Source organism: Callithrix jacchus, chromosome 5 (genome assembly GCF_049354715.1).
Source record: "Callithrix jacchus isolate 240 chromosome 5, calJac240_pri, whole genome shotgun sequence".
Classification (NCBI taxonomy): domain Eukaryota; kingdom Metazoa; phylum Chordata; class Mammalia; order Primates; family Cebidae; genus Callithrix; species Callithrix jacchus.
In genome coordinates this window covers 42,089,099-42,112,996 of record NC_133506.1, presented here as the reverse complement: position 1 = coordinate 42,112,996, position 23,898 = coordinate 42,089,099, and the positions used below count along the sequence as shown (strand labels likewise).

General features: G+C 42.1%; 1 protein-coding gene across 4 annotated transcripts in view; it reads right to left on the bottom strand.

Annotated features, from left to right (window-relative positions):
* The window catches only part of EYA2 (EYA transcriptional coactivator and phosphatase 2), a 287,124-nt gene extending 278,347 nt beyond the window's left edge, over positions 1-8,777 (bottom strand). For 2 of the 4 annotated variants that reach the window (XM_002747615.7, XM_078371823.1), the window contains exon 1: positions 8,426-8,777. The gene's annotated coding sequence lies outside the window, so the exon portion shown is untranslated. Of the gene's footprint in view, positions 1-8,032; positions 8,156-8,425 lie in introns of those variants that run through there. The other 2 variants (XM_078371822.1, XM_054255424.2) reach the window with 2 other exon arrangements.
* Positions 8,778-23,898: the final 15,121 nt, after the last annotated feature.

Here is a 23,898-nt window from a genome sequence, read left to right as displayed (position 1 = left end):
AACTGCAACCTGAGCCGCCTGGCTCCTGCACTCATCCTCTTAATCTCAAGGCTGAAAGTCAGCACCCAGGCTTAAGTTCAGGAAGTCTGATTCTCCACGTGCCTCCTCATTCTGCACCACTTATTGAGAGAAGCAGAGAGCTGCTGTCAGCCTGAGTGAGCCTGGGGCACTGGTAAGCACCATATGCCTAACGCAGTTTTAGGTGCAGAAGCCAGGGCACTGCTTTTGCTGAGCCAGGCATGGCTTCTGTGGGTGAGGGTCTACAGAGGGAGGTGTTGTTCGAACATAGAAAGCTCAAAAAGTCATGTCAACACCCTCTACACCCTCAGGAAAGAAAAGCCATGGGCTGCTGGTGAGAACACACTGGGATCCTCCTACCAGAGATGCTGGATTTGGTCCTTCTCACCTCTGGCTCTCCAGTAAATAGCCCAGAACACAGCTAAATAAGTGTTGTTAAGTAAATGGATGAAGGCATGAAGGCACTTGGTAATTTTCTCCCATCACTGTGCAATGTGGCAAGCACATCAGAGACACCTGATAAATAAATAATGAATCATTGCATGGTATATGAAATGTCCCAAGTCCATGTCAGTTCTGGCCTACAAAGATTGTCTTGTCATATCGCAATAGCTTAGAGGTCAGAAATTTTTTTCCGTCAAGGGCCAGGCCGTATGGTCTCTGTAGTACCTGTTGAACTCTGCAGTTATAGGGCAAAAGCAGCCGTGGGCAATGGCCACTAACTGCAATGATGCCATGACTACTTCCATAGGTCCAGCTTGAAACATTCATTCATTTCTATAAAAGCAGGTTCAAAATCTTGTGAGAATCTGCTGATGTCTCTTACTTTCTCAACCTGATTTTTCTACCTGACCACTGATAAATATCTATAAGGCAATGAAAGTGGAGAATGACTTTAAAGGGAACTTCTTGTTACACCAGGGGAGCAGGCTGGATATCCTGGTGGTTAGGAATCGGAACTGGGTTTAATCCTGGCTCTGACACAAGCCATGTGACCCTGGACAAGTTATTTCCCAGACTTACTTTCCACAACTGTAAAATAGGAATTATCACAGCAGCACATTCCATTTACTGCTATTTGGAGTCAAAACATATAAAGTATTTCCACAGCACAGTGCCTGGCACATAATAAGTATTCAATAAAACCTGTGATTCCCAAACAAGTCTTACAACTCTGTTTTTTTAAAAAACAAAAGAAAATCCCCAAAACTAATTCACTAAAAACAAGCACAAAGGAATGACAGTAAGGCCACATGAAGATATTTTCAAAATTGGGTTCCTCAAGGCACTCCGGGGGTCCCATGGTGTTAGAAAAATTCTCCGCTCTAGATCAAACCACTAGCAATCCCCCCACCTCTCTGTGCTTACCCCCCACCAAAAAAAAAGCCCGATTCTGTGTCCTTTTATCACTTGGTCTTTCTTGTGGGTGCCCGAGCAATGCAGAGACGTTTTGAGCGTTTTAGACATTTGCTGAGTTTAAGGCATTCTTTCTCCCCTCCTGCCCCGCTTCTCTCCACACCCCAGCCATTAACTCCTCCAGGGAGTATGGTCTATTTAGCAAGAGAAGGGCACTGGTCAGCTTGGGCCCATTGCAGACTGGAGGTGAATCATCTTCGGGGCTCCAATTTTTTTCACGTCTGGATGGGGCTAAAACTCTGTTGACAACACAGGCACGAGTCACAACTTGTTACACCATGTGACACCTTCCGAGCAGCGGAGGCTTCCCTCTACTCTAGGGGTCACACAAAAGGCCAGAGGAGCGCGATCCTCCTCTGGGCTCCTTCCTCTCCACCTCCTTCCCAACCAAGAGGGACATGCAGACCTTTGCTGGAGAGATCAATGTTTCTAGAACACCCTGAAACAAAAGCCCTGATATGTGCAAATAATACACACCCACAAAAGAAAATAACCCCTTTGCACTGACACCCTGTCTCTCTGAAGAGGACGTTTTCTCCCTATGTGGAATTTCCATCAGCACCTGGGTTGGTACCAATCTCAGGATGCAGTGGACACACTCTCTGACTCTGTATTTCAGGAAGCTGCCAATCAATAAAGATTTAGAGGTGTGTACTTATACCTTGCATCTTAAATGCTAGGAAACATAGTAGGAACAAAAAATTGTTTTGGAAACCATGAATACCTTAATCCACAAAGTGACTATAGGGAGGGAATGGGAGGTGAAGAAACTGACCAGAAGGAGCATTTTCATTTCATTTCATTTTCAGCCTCTGATTTCTGCATATGCAAGTACCAGGTAAGAAACATCTGCTTTGGAGTAAGGGATGGCCCCCAGAACCTGCTTTTTCTCTGAAACAATGAGAAGGAGCCATGGAGAGTGGACCAGAATGTCAGGCTTCCCATCTCCCTTTACCACAAGGACACCTTCAGAACCCAAGTTAAATCGAGATCTTTCAACCATGGGGTCAGAAACCCAGTTTCTGTGTCCACTTCAAGCAAACACGTCTAACAGGCAGGAATTTAGAGTTGGCCGAGGTAACGAGAACTAGTGGTTTTCACCCTGTTTTGGTGACCTTCATCGGGCTTATTTATGCACTTCAAGCTCATGACCTAATACATGTTGGTTTGGCTTCTCTTCTCAGAATGGCGGCCTGTAAAAAGCTTTTGAGAATTCCCCGTGTTTTCTCATTTTGGGTCAAGAAAATAAAATCGATATCTAAGTAACCTTAAAAAAATGGCCTGCACAATCTAAAAATTTGGCATGTTTCCACTAGGACTAAGGATATCTCTAAAAGCCTCAAAGATCATCAAAATGAAGTCCAACATTTGCTGTTTTTAAGGTGAGATGGTTGGTAACAGAGTATGTGAGAATTAGCTAAGAGGGGCTTTTTGACATAAGTCAAACAATGACATTTAAAACTCACGTTAAAGCAATCACCGTGTGGAATTTTTCCGTGTTTTTCTCATTTCTTAAACAGAAGTGTATATGTTTTCAGCACAGCTTCTTGGTGCAATTTTCTTTCTTGACAAACCCACATCTTACCATGAAACCCAAAGTATGCAGGCTGCAGAAACAATAATGGTTGAAACAGACCCGCTGTCTCTGGCATGATTTTTCTTTACAAAATTAAAATGTCTTTTGGCTAATACAGTATATATTTCAGTTATGAAAGACTGTTCTTGGGAGATGAATAGGAAAGAAAGGGGAGATGACAGATTTAGCTGATGCGAGACAAAAATAAGTTGCCATGTACAGTAGTCAAACCCTCCAGTTCCTCATTCTTTGGGGAAAAATATGTTGATTTTATCATTTTTCCCTTAGTTACATTTGCCGAGAGTTGACAGTTCTCCTCGGAATGACTGCAAGTAGATATGTTCATATCTGTTACATCTGGGAACACAGGCGTTTAGAAAATGTAACTTTACTAGATACTCAAAAGGAAAAACGAAGAAGAAAGTCCAACACCATTGAAATGACACACATTTTCATGTTACTGACACAAAACTATGGATACTAAATGTCAAAAGAGTTTCTAACCTCTATGACATCCTTTGTTAATTTTTAAAGATGTTTAAATTGGCATTGTGGTACATCTAGTTCCTGTTTTACATTTCTGCATACATCTGAAGGCAGAGGCAGACTTTTCAAAAACGCACGAGCAGGCACATCTGTGTTCTGACCACTATCATCCAAAGGCGATGACAGTGCTGACGAAGCCCCGGATCCTGCCAAATTTTGACCCAAAGACACGTCTCTCAGCCCCCACTGACCCACAGCCTGCTGGTTCCAGATTCAGGCAACCAATGGCCTCCCTTAACGTTCAAAGAGGCAAAGATAAATCATTCCAGCTACCTGACTCTCCGCACCACCTGTTCCAAATTATTCTATGCTCTCCAAATGTAACCCCGAAACAACACCCACCCATAGTGATCCAGCACCTTCCAGTAAACTTGACTTGGGCTGTGTCTTCCGTAATGTTTTAGGGCCTTTCCACTGCCGGTAAATTTATTGACTCTTTTAAGACTTGAAATTCGTAGCGTTAGTATTGAAGGAATAAATCAAATTAGTCCTTAAATAAAGGGTCATTTTCCTTTATAGAACCATACCCAATCTGCGAAGGGTCATGGCTCACAGAGGTTTGTATTTGTGTTTCTAAATATTTAATATGATTTTGTTTCCCCATTTCAAACGACTGTGGTGAAAAAAATGTCAGGGCAGGTTCAGAAAATAACTGCTCTGCGCATTTAAAACCATCCAAATTCAGCGTCTGCCTCCAAAGGAAATGATAGCAGAAATGTTTCGAGCCAGAGCTTGTATTGCACATGGATAAGGCATATTTTGCCGAGAAGTGAAAGCCTAGATTTCGTTTTCACTCAGTCTGGCCCAGCGTCGGTCATTTGACCTGTGACTCAGTTTTCTTGTTAACAAAGTTGGAATGATGATAATAATACTCAAAGGGTCTCGGTAAGAATCCACTTTAAAAAATACATGTGAAGCCTTGACTGCGGGCCTGGCAAACCAGTTCTCAATAAACACAGCTATTTTCCTCACTACTATCAAACAGAAGGATATAATTTGCGAGTCAGAGAAATGACAAAGGAAGCCAATAGAATGAAAATGAACAAAAAGAAAAATGCAGTGAAAATAAATGTACAAGCCTGTGGCTTCCTACATGCCCTCCCCTCTAAATACACCTGGCAGGTACCTTGAAACTGATTTTAAATTGCATGCCATAAAGAACAAGCTCCTGCCCCTCTAATTCAGTTACAATGACACAAGTGGGTCTGCAGCCTCAGTCACTGTCACTTCAAGTATTTGCTACCTGATGGAGGGGATTTGTCCTCCGCGGACTAGAAAAGGGTGTTAGTCAAACACCATTAGGCCAGTTACCATCTTCAAACAGTGAAAATGAAGCATTGTCTCCAGTGAATTCTCTGCTAATTGTTTACTTACTAGAATCTTCTTTCTTTGTATATTTAGGACTGTTTGAATTGCCACAAATGATACAGGGAGAAGTGGGTCATTCAGGAAGTTGTGATTCTGGGGCTGGAGATAGGGAAGAGGGTTGGGAGTGAGTGAGGAATTGTGTGTGTGTGTGTGTTTCTGTCAACAGGCTGTGTTTTCTCAAGTCTGGGATTAATTCTCTCTAAAGAGATTCCTTTTGAGCAGAGGCTACCACCTCCTTTTCCAGAACAGTTAGCTAATAAAACAAAAACAACCAAAAACCAACAACAACAGCAAAATGGTTCCTTCCACGAGCAAAATCCGGTCTTAGTAACAGTCAGAAAGTCCAGCCTTTGGAGGTAACAGACTGACCACCTCCTTCACTGCCACAAACCTCACAGATAAGGGAAATCATATCATTAGGCGAATTCTCCCTTGATCAAAAGTCTTTGAGGGAGCAGGTTCTCCTTTCTCCCAAGGAATTTATGTCCGGCCAGGCAGTCTTTATTTTCATCTTGTGCCCAGCTGAGAAGCAGTGACGTTATTTTACCCTGCCACACACGTGCCACCAATCCTTCTACCCAAACCTTTGCACACAAACACACAGCACACACCTGTGACCTGAAGACCCTGCCTAATACTTATAATTTATTCTCCCCCAAGCGTCTTGGTGTGAAGGAGGTCTGCCCAGCAAAGACAAAATCCTACTCCAGTCACAACGTCCACTCTTCCTCACTGAGAAGATGTGTGCGTGGATATTTAGGAACAAATGTGTCTAAAAAGGTATCTCTAGTCCCTTCATTTTTCTCCAGACAGCCACAGGCTCTCTTCTCTCTCTGCCCAGAAAGGCATCTGTCATAAGCGGCTGGGAACCTCACTTATTCACCATTACGGCCTGTGATTTTATTATACAAGGAGTTTATTGCTGGCCTAATTACTTTCAAACTGGGCATTCCAACTGAGGACACCTAAAAAACATCTGGTGGAAGGAGCGAGAATGAGTTTTCGCTCTGAGCTGGTTACGGTTGGATTTCTGCATAACTCTGGTCTCTTGCGCCTGACACAAGTTGTCTTTGGAAAAGTAACTGAAAAAATAAGGAAACGGTTTCTTCTTTGTGGGAAAGGAGTCATCTTGTCATGGAGGATCCAAAAATGTCTTAAAGTGGATGTGCTTGGACTCTATATTTTTTACACAAGCCCTGGGGTCTCCATAGCTTGCTCACCCTAATTCAAAATGTACTTAGCTATACCACAGAGCCTTTTTGCTGAGGGCTTTTCCATTCTCCCAACGGCAGCTAGCATTTTATCAATTTATCCATCTGGAACAAGGCTTGCAATCTCTTATATGCAATTTAAAGCAGAAGTAATACCACATATTTGAAACAGTGGTGTCTCGGGCGTGTTTGCCAAATGGTAATCCTATAACGAGTCAACAAATCATACCTCTTTATGATGTGTTTAATACAACACAAAAGACATGAAAAGATTCTAAACCTTACGGCAATTAAAACTTTAAAAAATTCTTAAAGTATTAAGATACACATCTTTTTATTTTATATTTCCTTTAGTTTTTTAATATTGGGAAAGCGATTTATGTGTTTATAGAGTATTGTTATACACGTGGTCACTATACCAGGTGAGCTATTTTAAGACAGAAAAGAAAAATGCCCATTCCTTTAAGATAAAATAGTGAATAATATTGTGAAGCTAAAGTTACAAGAGAATGGAGACGTATAAACTGCTTTAAAGTTAAAAAAAACTTTAGGCTCTTCTGGACCTAACCACACTGGTCTTTTCACAATGGCAAAAGTTAGAATTTCCTCCAAAGCAAGGAGATTTTTTAATACAAACAATTTAGTGCCTAGTCAAAAGCAAGATTCAAACCACTATCATTTGTTATTTGTTATATGAATTATTGAAGAACATACCCGTGTGAGAGCGTCTAAATGCAAGGACATGTAAAGGATGAAGGAGTTTAAGGTGATAAAGAAAAGTGGAAAAAAATGAACATTTATTTCTCGACTAAAATTGTGAAAGATTCTTTCACAAAGATTATTTTGAAAAAGAGGTTCTCTCTCTCCCCCCCTTCTCTTTCTCTATACTTTTTACATTTTATTTCTTGTAAGCAGGATGGTCATATGTGTATGTTAGTTGGTAACAAATGCTTATTAGTTTTGTGTCTATTATGGTCATAGACATTTCACTCAATTAAGAAACGGCTCATGAAATTAATAGATTCGGCTTGAAATACAGTTGTCCACTGGTTATAATTTCCTTTGTAAGGGATCTCCCTAACTCAGACATAATTCAGCGCTCAAATTCTTACATGATGTTTGTAAATCATCCTCCTGCCCCTCCACCCTCGCTAACAGCTAAACATGGATGTTCACCTCTTCCACTGCACCTCGTAATTAAAAGGTACCTCTTACCCGGAGTGACTTATACCTCCACGTTAATTTTAAAAAGTAATTTAAGATTACATAGCATTTCCGCGAAGGGGAAAAGAAAAGAAAAAGGGTATCCACAAAACTGCAGCATCGGTCTTGCTTTTTAAAAAGAATTCAGAACGCAGCAGGGTGCACGCTGTCAACTCTTAGCCTCGGCTTTGGGGAAGTAGGAACCTCGCACTGCAAAAGGCGCTTCCAGTTCAACAGCTGAGAAAAGCGCACAGAGAATTTTGCGATAAGAGTACGTTCACCAGTCGCGCTTTCCTAGTACTCCTTGAGCTTATACACTATTTATTTGGAGGGGGGAGAGGCAGGAATATATTGAAAGAGCTTGGGCCAGCACGGCCGTTTAACCTCCAGACCGCAGAACTAAAAAGCAATTCCATTTCTCACTTTCTCCCATTACAACAAAACCCTTGCCTCCTTCTGAAAACCCTTCGGATGTGAACTTTTGTAAGTTTCAACTCTACCCGCAGCAGGCGCCAGGATTCCCTGCCCCGGTTCAAAGCCCCAGAACTGGACCACAGCGGGCCGAGAGCGCAAACGGACTTTCTCGAAAAGAAATGTATTAATAGCTAGAAGGCAAAGGCTCAGCGGGCTGTTCCAGCCCCATCCCGGCATTCCAGCGGTTGGCTCTGCTTCTTGGTTACCCGGTAAACACTACCTGAGCTCTTGAGTTTGTGGACTAGGGGAGCACCCCTCATCGCGAACCTCCGGGACCGTAAATCGAACAAAACGCCGAGGATCCAGCCGCGTCTACACCGCCTGCGTGCCATGCACTTGTCCCGCGCGCGGGAGAGCAAACTTCAGGGTCGTTGCCCCAAAGCGCATGGGGGGACACTGGGGCCCGGAGCCTGGGAGAGACGTTCCCGAGAGGGGCTCCGCTGCTGTTCCCTCTGGCCTTGTGCCTGCGTGGCCCTGGGAGGCCCGCGCGCCCCAGAACGCCCCGACAGCTGCGGGGGCCCGGCTCGGCGAGTGCCGGAAAGAGGCATAGGGCGAGGGGGTACCGGCGAATCCCGGCGGGCGGCCTGGGGTGGGCGCCGCGGGCAGTACTCACCGCGCGCAGTGGAGAGGGCGCCCCGACGCGGTGCGGACTGGCGGGTGCGGGTCCGACGAGGCCGGGCTGACTGCGGCGGGCACGTTGCTGCCTCTGCTGCTGTCGCTGCCTCCGCCTCCGCCTCCTCGGCTGCCGCGGCTGCTGCCTGCGCGGGGAGGACCGGCCCCTTCCCCTCCCTGGGCCGGGCCCTCCCTCTGCCCCCGCCCGGGTCCTCGCGCCGCTGCGTGGGCGCGTGGGGGCGCCGAGGCGCGACGCTGGGCTTCGCGGGCGCACACACCCGGCGGCTGGACGCGGGGCGCAGGGCTCTGGACCTGCAGCTGCCGCCGCCGCGCGGCTTCCTGCGCCTGCAGCCGAGCAGAGCGCGCTCGCTCCCGCCGGTCCTGGAGGCCAGGGCCCAGCCTCCTCCCCACCCACCGACATCCCACACCTCCTCCCTCCCCGGGGCAGCACATCCTTCCTGCAAGCCAGGCACGACCCCGGCGAAAGGAACGACTGCTCGGAGAGGACCTCGACAATGACACTAACATTCATTCACTCGACCACCCATTCATTCATTCAAACCATATTGAGCACCTACGGCGCCAGGTACTGCTCCTGGGATTCAGCTAGAACAAGACTAGTTTTCTGCCCTCCCGGAACTTACATTCACATGGTGAGATAAACCACATACAAATAACCAAGTAAAGAAGCAAGACGGTTTCAGAAAGTTACAGTTACTATGAAGAGTATATATATAATATATATTTTATATATTTTTAATTTATATATAATATATATAATATTTAAATATATATATTATATATATGAAAAAGGCGGAGGGAGCCGATAATTTTAGCTAGAGCAGTTAGGGAAGACCTCTCTGAGAAGGTGACTTCTGAATTATGAGGAAGTGCCATTGGTGTGGTATTTAGGCGAGAAAGGTTCAGGGATCTCCTCTGTGTTTCACCCATTTTACAGCTAAGGAAACTGAGGTCTCAAGAACTTAACTGGATTAGGGAAAGTCAGAGGTATAACCCCTTTCACCTATATGCCCAAATCAAGGCGCCCCACTTACACCATCCTCTTGCAGCCACCCCTCTTTTAGTCCCCCTGACAATAAACTATGTTAATTGGAGACTATGCAGCCTTTCCTACCCCTTCACCCACTCTCTCATATCTATGAATTCCACTGTGGAACACCCAGGTGCTTCAATCCAAAAGCAATATCAACCACTGTCATTTGTTAAGTGCAGTAAAAGACAGGGCGCTCAGGTGAATTTGAATTTCAGAGAAATGAGGCATCAGTTGCAGTACATGTCTTATGCGATCGGTTGTATATATTTATATTTAAAAAGTATTTATTGTTTGAGATTCCAATTTAATTTTTATTTGTACTTTTATTTGCAACCTTAAGTTCATCCAATGTGCCCAGCTCTTCCTTACCACATGTAATCCCCAAGAGAGACTCCGAGGTAGTTGCTGTTAGCACACTCTTTTCACAAATGAGCTGGTCCAAGCTTAAAGAAGGAAGAACGTGTCCGAACCAGAAATGAAATTCAGGCCCGGCTGACTCCAAAGTCCTTGCTCATGAGCTGTAGCAGTCTTCAATTCCAGTTGTAAGGTCACAAGGAAGCTGATGAAGGTTAAGTTTTTGGGCTCCTCACTTGTTGGGACCCCTTTCTAAGTCCCTGAGAGGGACTTAGCAGAGTGTTCAGATGGTGACTTGTTGGTGTAAAGTGTACAGAAGTCCTTTGCCTCAGGCATTTGGCTGCAGGCAGTAGGGATTGCTCTCTTTCCACTCACTCCAATTCCCCACCCCCAACTTGCCCTTCAGCTAGCATTTTTGGGGAAAGCTGAGTTGGGAATTTTGTGATGTTTGTGGTATTTCTCAGCTTCTTAAATTTTGAATTTGTTGTGATTTCTTTTCTGAATTTAAAGAAATAATCATTTTCTTATCTAATCTTGGATTCATAATTTTGTATTCTTTTTCTAGAATAGGGACTGCAAACTACATGTATCAGGCTTCACCATTCCTGGACCCACCTCTGGTCATAGCTTACTCCCCTCTCTACTCCCCAAACTTCAGACAGAAGCAAATGTATTCAGTAAACATGATTGTTCTCCTCCTGTGAGCCTGCTAAGCAATGGGCCTGTTGCTGTAGGCTTGGAGATGGCTCCTGCTTCTGGCTTCTAGAAGCAGAATGCACATGTGTCCCTGGCCTTGATTGTCTTACTGCTAAAGTGAAGATAACAGTACTCATCTTACACTATTGTTGTGAAAATCTACTGAGCTCATGCTCATAAAACACTTTCTACTATGACTGCAGCTGGCACCAGCAATTGCTCAACAAATATTATTACTGTACACACAGCTTCACTGCCCATGGTATCTTTGCTAAGTGCTCCAAGCCATTATAAATTGAGCACCTTAATGACCTCCAGAGGTGTTTAATTTGTCTTGGCTGGGTTAGGCTGAGCTATGATGTTCAGCAGGTTGGGCATATTAAATGCATTTTGAACTTAGGACATTTTCAATTTACAATGGAGAAAGATATATGTATATACGTACACATATATCGTCTGTACACACACACACACACACACACACACACACACACACACCTCTCTCTCTCTCTCTCTCTCTCTCTATCCTTGGCCAGGATGTGAAATGTTTCTTCCTGTAGCTAATGGAGAAAAATCTTGAACACTTGTTAACCAAAGGTACCCTATCAAATGCAAAGGGTTAATCTATTTTCTTCATACCATTTTACTCCTTCCCCAGAATCTGACCCATTATTTCATAAATCACGTTACATTCTGACACCCTTGAGAGATTAACAGGAGGCAGGTGCTTATTAATTTTATTTTTCCTCCTCTTAGCACTGTGATTCTCAACTCTGGGTGCACAGAATTCCAGGGAGAGCTTTTAAAAATCTCCATGCTGACGCCCTATCCTAGGCCAATTAAATCAGACTCTGGGGATGGAACTGTGGCATCAGCCTTTTCAGTCTTTTTTTTTTTTTTGAGATGGACCCTCACTCTGTCACCTAGGCTGGAGTGCAGTGGCATGATCTCAGTTCACTGCGACCTGTGTATCCTGGCTTCAAGTGATTCTCCTGCCTCACCTTTCCAAGTAGCTGGGATTACAGGTGGGTGCCACCATGCCAGCCTAATTTTTGTATTTTTTTTTTTTTTTTTTGTGGAGACAGGGTTTCACCATGTTGGCCAGGCTGGCCTCGAACTCCTGACCTCAGGTGATCTATCAGTCTCAACCTCCCAAAGTGCTAGAATTACAGGTGTGAGCCACCGTGCTTGGCTGGCATCAGCCTTTTTAAAAGCTTCCTAGGTGATTCCAATATATGGCAGAGGAAGAGAATTCCTATCTTTGTGAGAGTAAGGCCTTAACCACATAGTCACAGCAGGTGAGCAGAAGCTGATAGGACTCAAAGCCCCCAATCCTTGTTTAAGACCCTGAAAATTCAGCCACCTTCCTATGTGGAAACACCCGCTTTCTGCCTCTTTCTTCCCTTGATATCTCCTTGAGAAGTATTTGTCCTCATTTGATAACAACCAGCAAACTAATCCCAAGCAAAATCTGAAAGGGCTAAGCCATAAAACAGATTCTTTGTGGTGTAGACCACAGGCATGCCTACCTTGGAGTAAAACACATTTTCCCCCAGTCTTCCAAGTAAATGTCCTCTAAAGCCAGAAAACCACATTAACTTTGAAAACTATGAACATCCCAATATATCCAACATGTATATACATATCCAACAAACACACGTGAATTCTACTTGACAAATCATGCTTTCTTTCTAAATATATTCCTTTCCCACCTGCAAAGATCACCTATAGAGAAAAAGCATTCAATTATTTAAATACATACACTTAAACCTTGGCTCTTCCCAGAAAGTATTTGAGGCAACATACAAAACCATATATATGGCAGCAGAGTAAAGAAAACAGGAAAAGCAGGTAACAGGAAAACATAGCAAAAATAAACAAAAGAAAGTCAAGGTGAGATTTGCACACAAAATGCAGGCTAGAAGGTCCTGGACACTTGTCAGTGGAGAACTGAGAATTAGATTCTGAGCTTCCAGGCAGCCAGTGCAAAGACAGAAATGTGATCAGTTACATCAGTGGCTTTCAAACTATCCTTTGTTTAAAATCTAGCATGTGTAGAAGTTCAGTATGGAAAATGGAAGTGAAGGATCCCAGCCACTTCCTTATGCCTCACCCCTTTCTCCTGTAGGTATATGAAAACATCTTGAAGGAACCCCCAAACCTCTGCAAAGTCAAGATTAAAAATCATGGATTTCAAAGTGCTCCATAGTGTTCATGATTCTTAATTCCTCTACAAGCAAGAAACCAAATTACGTTGGCAAATCAGAGCTTTGCCTAATATTGATACAGTAGAGAAATTCTCATAAGTCTTTACAAAAAAGGCAGTATATGTTACTGTGTGTATGTAAGGATGGGTAGGGGCTTTTTACAAACATTTAGAAAAAAGAGAGACAGAGAGAAAGAGAGAGAGAAATCTCACATCCCTCCTAACCCAAGAATACAAATACAGGCATGCTTCAAATGTCTCTTCAGTAAGTAGTTTCCCAATAAAATGACTTTGTTTTTAATACTCAAACTTCATAGAAAAACCGATATTTGTAGCCTCCAAATTAGATTCAGCATCTCCTTCAAAGCACCATGGAGGAAAAGCAGCATTTCAACTACCATTGAGAGAACATCAGAATCACATTTAGAACAGTGCACCAAGAAGCAATGAAAGGGATATGCAATCAGATGTGGCCATGTTGCCACAAACAAACCAACTATTTGTTGAAAACTTTCCTGATCATTTGGTGATCAGGAAGCCATATTTTAAACATTTTACTTCCAAACGCACTGCTTTGATACTTACTGGTGGGCATTTGCTGTGGTTTGAATGCATCCCCTCCAAAATTCAGGATTTGAAACTCAATGGCCTGTGCGATGGAAGTAAGAAGTGAGTCCTTGAAGAGGTGACTAGGCCACGAGGGCTCCTCCCTTGTGAATGGGATTCAGGTCCTTATAAAAGAGGCTTGCTTCCTCTTCTCCTTTGGAGGACATGCCAACAAGGTGCCATGTTGCAAGCAAACAGCAGCCCTCGCCAGGAAACCAAATTTGCCAGCACCTTGATCTGGAACTTTTCATCCTCCAGAACCATAAGTTTCCGTTTTTTGTAAAATACCCAGTCTCACATATTTTGTCATGGCAGAGCAAACAGACTAAGACAGCATTTTAAGTGGTTAGTTCGATTTCAGGAAATGGTGTTGGGGGCTTGGCTTGACCTGTCATGCATTATAATTTTTCCCATTGTTTCAAATGGGAAATAATGGGAAAAATTGTAACTCTCAGGTGCATTTTCAGGCAAAGTATCAGAATTTCAGGATCACCAGTGTTCAGTGGGAGAGGCTTATTCACCCATGTGAAGAGGGACCTTTGAGACACCCAGGCATGCCACTCCCTCTGCGTGCACCACCCACCCTGACATAGTCCTATGATTGTCACCCTCACTCCATTCAGATCTCTGCTCAAATGCCACTACCCCAGAGAGGCCCTGACCCACCCTGTTTAACACACATCCTCCTCTAACTGTTCTTTGTCCGTGTCGTCACCCAGCTCCACACTGGCTCTCTCAGCTAATCTCAGCTAAGCACAAGCTTCTCTACCCCTCACCTCCTGTCCATTTCCTTCCAAGACCTGTCACTTTTTACATTCTCTTTTCCTAGGAGAGTAAAAGCAAATAGAATGACAAGGTTTCTGGCTTTTTAATACATTCGATTTGTCTTTTTGCCTGGCTTTTAGCTGTATATAATGTCTTGGATGGTGAATGGAGTCAATGGTCTCAGTGTGCATCAGTGGAATTATCTCAGAAGCAAGGACTGAGAGACACCAGAGATCTCCGGAACCCAAACAGATAGTGTTCTAAATTCGAAAAGATTTTGTGGTCCTGAAGACATGAGGAGTCCCTGAAGAGACTTTAGGAGCCCCTCAAGGTCAAAGGTCTAGAGACCTTTTGAGAGCGAGACCCTTTTGAGAGTGAAAGGAGCATTAATAACAAAGCATAAGCCAAGATTGCCCCCCAGCAAACTGGGGCAGATGGCCTCTCTGCCTGTAACCGCCTTTGCAAAATTATGTCTGAGACAGTGAAAGAGATCTTACTTAACCATCTTACTTCTAACCTCCAATTCTGTTTTAAGGAATCTTTATTATAAGGAATCTATCCTTATAACCTTATAACAGAATCTATAACATACACATATATATTATATATATAAATGTGACTGATGCATGTGGTGGATTTCTGCCAATCTATAACTTACCTTGTATTTTCTCAATTTTGTCTTTTGAAGGATGAAAGTATTAAATTTTGATGTCTCCCAGTTTATCAACATTTTCTTTCATGGTTTGTAGTTTTGGTGTTCGAAGAAACCTTTGCCTACACCAAGGTTGCAATGATTTCTTCTTATGTTTTCTTCTAGTAGTTTTATATAAATATATATTATATATATAAATATATATGTAAGTATATATATACTTATCTATAAGTATATATAATTATATGTAAGTATATAAGTACATATATATATACATATATATATATATATATATATATATACATATATATATATATATATATATATATATATATATATAAAACTCTACTATACATATTTTGAGACAGTCTGGCTCTTTCACCCAGGCTGGAGTGCAGTGGCGCGATCTTGGCTCATTGGAACCTCCACCTCCTGCGCTCCCAGTTTCAAGCGATTCTCTTGCCTCAGCCTCCTGAGTAACTGGGATTAAACATACACCTATATACACACATATAAGGACTCTATATTATAAGGAATCTGTCCTTATAATAGCATCTATAACAGATATATGAAGATGTGACTGATAGATGTGTTGTACATGATCTGAATACCAAAGACGTGATGTATCGGATGTATCTTCTGAATCTGTAAGGAGTCTGTAACAGATCTATGAAGAACCTTTACAACTCAACAATTCAGAAGACAATTAACTCAGTTTTTAAAATGGGCAAAGATTTCAAACCAGCACTTCGAAAAGAAAGAAGATATACAAACCACCAATAGGCTCATAAAAAATGCTCAACATCATTAATCATCAAGGAAATCCAAGTTAAACTCTAATAAAATGCCACTATGTATTCAATAAATTGCCTAACAAAAAGATTGACCAGACCAAGGGCCGACAAGACATAGAGGAACTAGAACTCTTATTCATTGCTGGTGGGAATGTCAAATGGTGTAACCACTTTACAAAACAGTTTGACAGTTTCTTAAAAAGTTAAATATCCCTCTGCCATCTGACACAGCTATTTGACACCTCAGAGGAAGGAAAACACAAATCCACACAGACTTGACTTGTATACAATTGTTAATAGTGAGTTTGTAACAGCCCAAATCTAGAAACAGCCCAAATGTCCATCTGCAGGTAAATGAATAAACAAATTGTGGTATATCCGCGCAATAGATGACTACTAAATGGTAGAAAAGAATGAACTATTGATACACACATAACACACATGGATGTCAAAACATTATGTTGAGTGAAAAAGGCAGAACCTTCCCTACCAAAAAAATCATAATTCCATGTATGTAAAATTCTTTCTTTTTTTCCTTTTTTTGAGACAAGGACTCATTCTGTCACCCAGGCTGGAGTGCAGCGGCATGATCTCAGGATCTCAGCTCACTGCAACCTCTGCCTCTTGGGTTCCACTGATTTTCCACCTCAGCCTCCCAAGTAGCTGGGGCTACAAGGTTGTGCTACCACACCTGGCTAATTTTTGTATGTTTTGTAGAGACGGGTTTTACCATGCTGGCCAGGCTGGTCTCAAACTTCTGACATCAGGAGATCTGCTTGCCTCAGCCTCCCAAATTGCTGAAATTACAGGTGTGAACCACCGTGCCTGATCCATTTATGTAAAATTCTTAAGAATGTAAACTAATGTATAGTGACACAAACAAATCAATGGTCATCTGTGGGTGAGAGTGGAGGGAAGAATGGATTCCAGAGGGCCACAGAGGAACCGGTGGGTGATGGAAAAGTCCAGTGTCTCGATTGTGGTGATGGTTTCATGGTATATATGAAAAATGATGAGAAATGTAACACTTTAAGTATTTCTAGTTTATTGTACTTTAATTATATGATCAATACAAATATGAAAATATTATGATATGGTCATGTGGGTTTCTTCATTAATGCATTAAATAACAGGATCTAGCAGCAGGCTAATTTTAAAGTTAGTGCTGCCTAGAAAAGGTATTTTGAGATACAACAACCATAATGTGATATAAAAATTGTCTGTAATTCCAGCACTTTGGGAGGCCAAGGTAAGTGGATCACCTGAGGTCAAGAGTTGGAGACCAGCCTGGCCAATGTGGCAATACTCTGTCTCTACTAAAAATACAAAAAATTAGCTGGGCATGGTGGCACACACCTGTAATTCCATCTACTTGGGAAGCTGAGGCAGTAGAATTGCTTGAACCTGGGAGGCAGAGGTTGCAATAAGCTGAGATTGTGCACCTGCACTCCAGCCTGGGCAACAGAGCAAGACTAACAAACACACACACACATATACACCCCTATCATTTCTATTGGTGACAGAGTCACAGGTCCTGCTAACACAATTGTGGTTTTGTTGTTTGTCTTCATATGTGAAGAGAATGCCAAATTTCAGTTAGAGGTTCATGAGAATAGAGATACTTTTTTATGTCCAAATTTACAAATCCCCTTAATTCTATTCACAAACCCCAGGTTAAAAAGTCTAGTTGGGGCCGGGTGCAGTGGCTCACACCTGTAATCCCAGCACTTTGGGAGGCCAAGGTGAGCAGCTCTATTGATGTCAGAAGTTCGAGACTAGCCTGGCCAACATGGTGAAACCCTGTCTCTACTAAAAATTCAGATATTAGCTGGACGTGGTGGTGGATGCTTGTAATCCCAGCTACTTCGGAGGCTGAGGCAGAGGTTGCAGTGAGCCAAGATCGCACCACTGCATTCCAGCCCAGGTGACAGAGTGAGACTCCAGCTCAAAAAAAAAAAGGTCTAGTTGGAAGCAACCTTAGGTACCCCAAAACATGATAATCTCTTAGGAGGGAAACATCTTTAAACTCTAGGAATATTTAAAGTTATTTATAGGAATGCCTTACATGGGAAAGTGATTTTATCAGTAATCATGTATAACAGAGATAGGACTCAGAAACAAACATGAAAATATTTGACAGATTTAGCATCACCAAATTACTATTCTTTTTGTTAAAAAGGAATTGTTCATATTGAATAATTTACATACTTTAAGAGCCTTATGTTTCGGAGGCTTAGTCTGTAATACCAACATGTTGGTCAAAATTGTCAATCGTAATTTAAAATGGAATCAATTGCTTAAATGTGCAATTTTTAAACAGAAATCTCACTAAGCTAACATGTAATCACTGGAACATTTAAGAGTTTAAGATTCGTAGAAATGTGTTTTATTAGATTTATAAGTACTTACTTGAGAAAGTAGAAGTATTAGACAGTCGAAGTACTTGAAAAAAAAAGCCCAGACTATTACATTTAGAAATGCAGTTTAAAATATTTGAAAGCATTTAAATGTTAGATGTTTGAAGGCTAAGTTTATAAATGGGACCAAATATTAATCAATGACGTCCTTAAACACAGCGACTGACTTTTGTTATTCTATTCTTATAAATGGAACCACGGATTTGAAAAGGAAACATTAAAACTCAAGAGGAAAACTAGGTTTGGTAAATTGCAACTTTGGTCATTCAAAGTTATTTCCTAGAATGTGTTCAGCTTCTTCTGTATACAAAACCACCCAAACTCATACATGACGGTGTGGATGATGGAAAATGAACAAACACGAGATATTTGGGATCCTTCTCTCCTCCTGTGTTTATTTTTGACCTAAGCAGCCTAAGCGTCCCTCCTGTCCCCTGTCTGGGCCTCTGCCAGTGAGGAATTAGCCACAAACACAAGAAAATTCTTTTCAGTGACCTAAGAAGACGAAAGGTCATTCATTATACTGGGCTTAGGAACAAATTTAAAATACTGAACCACTTAATTTTTCAAAACAGAGGAATCTAAACAAATGCTCAAATGGTGAACAAATGTGCATTCATTGCCAAAACCCCAGTTGGTTTGGACAGCATTTTTTCCCTGGTTCCTTCAGCAGAACTGAATCCCTTGGCCTGCCCTCTCCAACAGCATAGAAAAATCCCAAAAGGGAAAGTAGCTGTACTGTAAGCAATCTACAACATTAACGGCAGTTAAATACCAACATGCAAACTTGCCTTCTTACAAGATTGTTGGGAAGATCAAACAAAGTCTTTTTATGAGCCCCCCAATTGGAATAATTGCTTCCTTTATCTACAATTCTCTTTTAGCATTCAGACTATATTAATGAGGGTATTGGTTTGGCACTGTGACAGAAAGACATCTTCAAAAAGTGGCTTTTACATTGCTCTGGTTTGAGTGTTTGTCTCCAAAATGAAATGATTTTGGAGGAATGTCTCCTCCAAAACTCATGTTGACTTTTGAAAATCAAAATTGAATGAATCATGAAAATCAATCCCCAATATTGAGAGGTGGGGCCTTTATTTTATTACTATATAATATTATTTTATTATTATTTTGTAAATTTAATTCCCTGCAGGTGTCACAGAGAGGTTGGGGCTTTAAGAGGTGACTGGGGCCGGGTGCAGTGGCTTACACCTGTAATCCCAGCACTTTGGGAGGCTGAGGTGGGGGATCACTTGAGGTCGGGAGTTTAAGACCAGCCTGGCCAACATGGCGAAACCCAGTCTCTACTAAAAATATAACAATTAGCTGGGTGTGGTGGCACGCAGCCTGTAATCCGACCTACTCAGGAAGCTGAGGCAGGAGAATTGCTTGAACCTGGGAGGCAGAGGTTGTGGTGAGCCAAGATCAAGCTACTACACTCCAGCATGGGGGTGACAGAGCCAGTTTGCTCTGACACACACACACACACACACACACACACACACACACACATCACATGATTGAGTCCTGAGGGTTCTGCCTTCATTAAGTGGGTTAATCCAGCCATGAATTAATGGGTTGATGGTTATCACAGGGGTGGGACTACTGGCTCTCTAAGAAGAGAAAGAGAGCTGAGCTGGCACGCTCAGCCCCTCACCATGTGATGCTCTGTGCTGCCTTGTGACTCTGCAGAATCCTCGCCAGCAAGAACACCCTCACCAGGTGTGGTCCTCTTAACCTTGAACTTTTCAGCCTCTGCAACTATAAGAAGTAAAGTCCTTTTTTAAATAAATTACCCAGATTCAGATACTCTGTTATAAGCAACAGCCAACAGTTCACAGTTGGTTTGGTGGCTCCACAATCATCTGGGTCCTTCTGTTTTGTTGCTCTGCCATTATCATTAGGGGCTTCCATTTTATCCAAGGGACAGTCCAAGACGGCTGCCGGAACTCCAGTCATCACATCTGCATTCCAGCCAGGAGGAAGGGGGAAAAGAGATGTAGGTGTTGAGAAATGCTGAGTGTATGATAAAGTATATTGCTTGCTGAGAACGATGACAAGGAAAACCTAGCGTCACCCCCAAGTGGAAAACTGCTTGGGGCATTCTAAAGTAGCAAAACAGTATATGCATATCATACACCAGTTAAAACAATTCTTTCAGCATGGGATATGTGACCGTGCCCCCGTGGCTCCCTTGTGGAGAATACTTTCTAGTTTGTCCTTGATCACTGGTAAGCAGGCACCAGCTGCCTACCTAGTTTATCTTGGTTCTATGAGAAAATACAGAACACCTGTCTGTTAAGAATAATCACCTGTTCAGAGAGAATAACTACGTGGGTCAGAGTTTGCTTGAGGTCCTCAGCCTGGAATGCTGTCAGTCCCTGAGGCTCTCAGCTCGGAAGGCTCTTGGCCTCCCGGATAGTCCTACTTTGCTGTCCTATCTTGGTGCCTGCTTCTTAATGCCTTCAGTGCCACCTGGGTGGGGGTCTCTACGGCCAGCTGGTCTCGGTAGTAGAGTATATCCTTTTCTTCTAAGGGAAGTTGAACCCATGACCTGTATTCACATCCTATTGACCAGAACTTGATGATGTGGCCATGCCTAGCTGCATGGACTTTGGGAAATGTTGACTGTCTCTAGACAGACAGTGCTAAGCCAAATATCCTATTAACGTGGTAGAAATGGGGAACAGATACTGAGTGACAGCCACCAGTCTCTGCCACGCCAAACATTAAATTTTCAAGAGGATATTGAGTTTTAGGTGCATTGTGACTTCCCTTGTGACATATTCCTTGTAAGTTCAAATAGGTGTGACCATGTAAGAGGGCAATTTGGAAATTCTTATTAATATGTAAAGTGTGACACAGTAATTCTATTATCCATCTCCTCTCTAGAGAAACACATAACAAAGTCTGCAAGGCGCATGTGCAGGAAGGGACGTTTATAATAATACTACAAAGATGAAGAAAACTAAATGGCAATCAAAGGGAAATAGTTAACCTGTTATAGCCATATTGTGAAGTACTTAAGGAGTAGGGGAATATATATGTATAATAAATGTAATTTATAGAATGTCATGGTGTGACAGTGTTCAGATATATTGAAAAAATATCATCAGGTTATATTTATTGTATCACATTTAATTATATATATATGTAGATTCAGTTATGCATCTTTGGGAAGGTGCCAAAAGAATATATATGTATATAGACATGTAAATATTCAGAAGACTAGGTTAGGTGCAGTGGCTCATGCCTATAATCTCAGCACTTTGGGAGACCAAGGTGGGAGGATCACTTGAGCCCAGGAGTTTGAGATCAGCCTGGGAAACATAACAAGACCCTGCCTCTACAAAAAATAATAAAAAACAATTAGCCAAGTATCGTGTTGCCTGTGTGTAGTACCAACTACTTGGAAGACTGAGGAGGGAGGATCACTTGAGCCTACTGCACTATGGTTTGGGTAATGGAGCCAGACCTTATCTCTAAAAAAAAAATTCAGAGGACTATTTGAAATAACTTGTACATTAAAAAAATCTGGAAAAAATTTATACTTTAGAAAAAAATATATACATATATAATATATATTTCAAAAGAAAACAATTGTAAATTTAATATATAGTATACATAATACTATATAAATAATATAATAATATAAATAATATAACCTGATTATATTATTTTCAAAATATCTGAACACTGTCACTCATACCATTCATGACAGTCTACAAATTACACTTATTATACATATATATTCCCCTACTTCTTAAGTACTTCGCATATAGTATTATGTACAGTATATATAATACTATATAGTATAATACACTGCTATACTATTATATAGTATATATAATACTATACTATTATAGTTATATAGTATATCACACTGTATACTATACTATACTATTAAATACTATACTATTATAATATTTTATGCTATACTAGTGTAGTATATATGTGTATACTATATGCTATTATATATTATATGATATATTAATAATATACCAGCTATTTTGCAGAATGCCTCTCACTTAGATTAATCTGAGGTTTTCTCATGATTAGATTTAAGTTATGTGTCTTTGGCAAGAAGACCATGGAAGCAATGCTGTGTTCTTCATAGCACATGTTTTCAGTTTGTTCCCTTAATGACCATTAACTCTGATCCTAGCTAAGGTGGTGTCTGCCAGCCCTCTCCACTATCAAGTTTCTCTTTCTTCCTTTGTAATTAAAAAGTGTTTTGTTTGGCCAGTGAGAGCCTCTTCCTGCTGGCTTCCATGTCCTCCTGACATGTCCCCATCATTCTTTGAGTACTTCCTTCTTTTTTGGCTGAGCAGGTACTCAGGTTCATCTTCTACTCATCTTGCCCCAGATCTGGAATTAGTCATTTTTCCAAAGGGCTCCGGTTCTTTTTAGCAGAAAACAATTTTTCAAAACTGGCCAGGTGTGGTGGCTCATACCTGTAATTCCAGAGTTGTGGGAGGCCGAGGTGAGAGGATCGTTTGAGCTCAGGAGTTTGAGAGCAGCCTAGGCAACAAAACCAGACTCCATCTTTACAAAAGACAAAATAATTAGCTGGGTGTGGTGGTGCACACCTGTATTCCCAGCTACGTGGGAAGCTGAGGCAGGAGGATTGCTTGAGTCCAGCAGATTGAGGCTGCAGTAAGCTGTTTTTGCACCACTGCAAAAGTGGCCTGAGTGACAGAGTGAAATCTTGTCACTAAATAAATAAATAAAATAATTTTTAAGCCAAGATCCAGGTGCTAAGTGTGTTCATTGTTCTGCTGTTCCCAGGATCTCTCCGTGGACAGAGCTAGAAGCATGCAGATGTACAGACACATATACGCATGCATACTCTTAAATCAATATTTATTTCTGAATCTATTTAAATATATTGAAAATCATGAGTTTATACCAGGACTGGCACATAATTTTCAGGGTCCAGTGCAAAATGAAAATGTGGGGCACCATGTTCAAAAAGCAGGAACAGAGAGCTGATAATGGTACTAAAATGCAAACTCTTCCCTTTCCTCCACTGCCTCACCCTGGATTTGTCACGTGGTTTTTATTTGTATTTCACATCAAGCATGATGAGGTGAAGGCAGACACTCTACCCTGGGATTCAGAGCAAGTGCTGCTTACCAGTCACCAGACTGATGTGCTGGGCCCCTATGGGGGCAGAAAAATTAAGCAAAGCATCCACTCTTCCGCTAGACCCTCTCCTGTAACCCATAGCAGGTGGGTAACCTCAAGGGTGTTGCAACTCTGAGCCAGGACACAGCTAAGTACCTGGGTGGGGGTAGGGGTGGTATAGAGGTGCTCGCTGCAGGCACTGAAGGCAGAAGATGACTGGGGTTGCTGCGTGGGGAGGGGAATAAGGAGGCTGGGAGGGGACTGAGGAACGATGGGAATTGAGAAAAGTAGCTGATACGCTGATCCTGGGGAGGCAGGGACATGGTGGGACATGGGACCACTGCTGAGCTGAGGCTGCAAGTCCTTGTGCATGCTCCATTGTCCCATTAGACTTGACTTATGAAATACACATTCAAAGATTAAGTTATTAAGAATTTCAAGGCAGTAATGGTGCAGCATAAACACCCAAGCGTATGACCCAGCATGGGGCCCTATGCAAATGCATTGATCACACGTCCATGACATTAGCCTTGGCTTAGACTGACAGTTTAATACCAATCCAATGTTGCAGGGTTCACTCTGTTTTCTCCCTTTACATCATTAGTACTGCTTTTTCCAAAAGTGAGAAAGCCTGGCTGGATCTCTGAGATACTTACTATCTTGCTCATTTACCCTGTTTGCAACCCATCTTCCATTCAGAAGCGGACCTCACCCTGCTGGGGTTCTGGCACCTTGTCCAGGAGCTGCCACCCTCTGGCAGGCATGCTCACCTCCTCACTTCTGGGCGATGGGTACCTACCCCT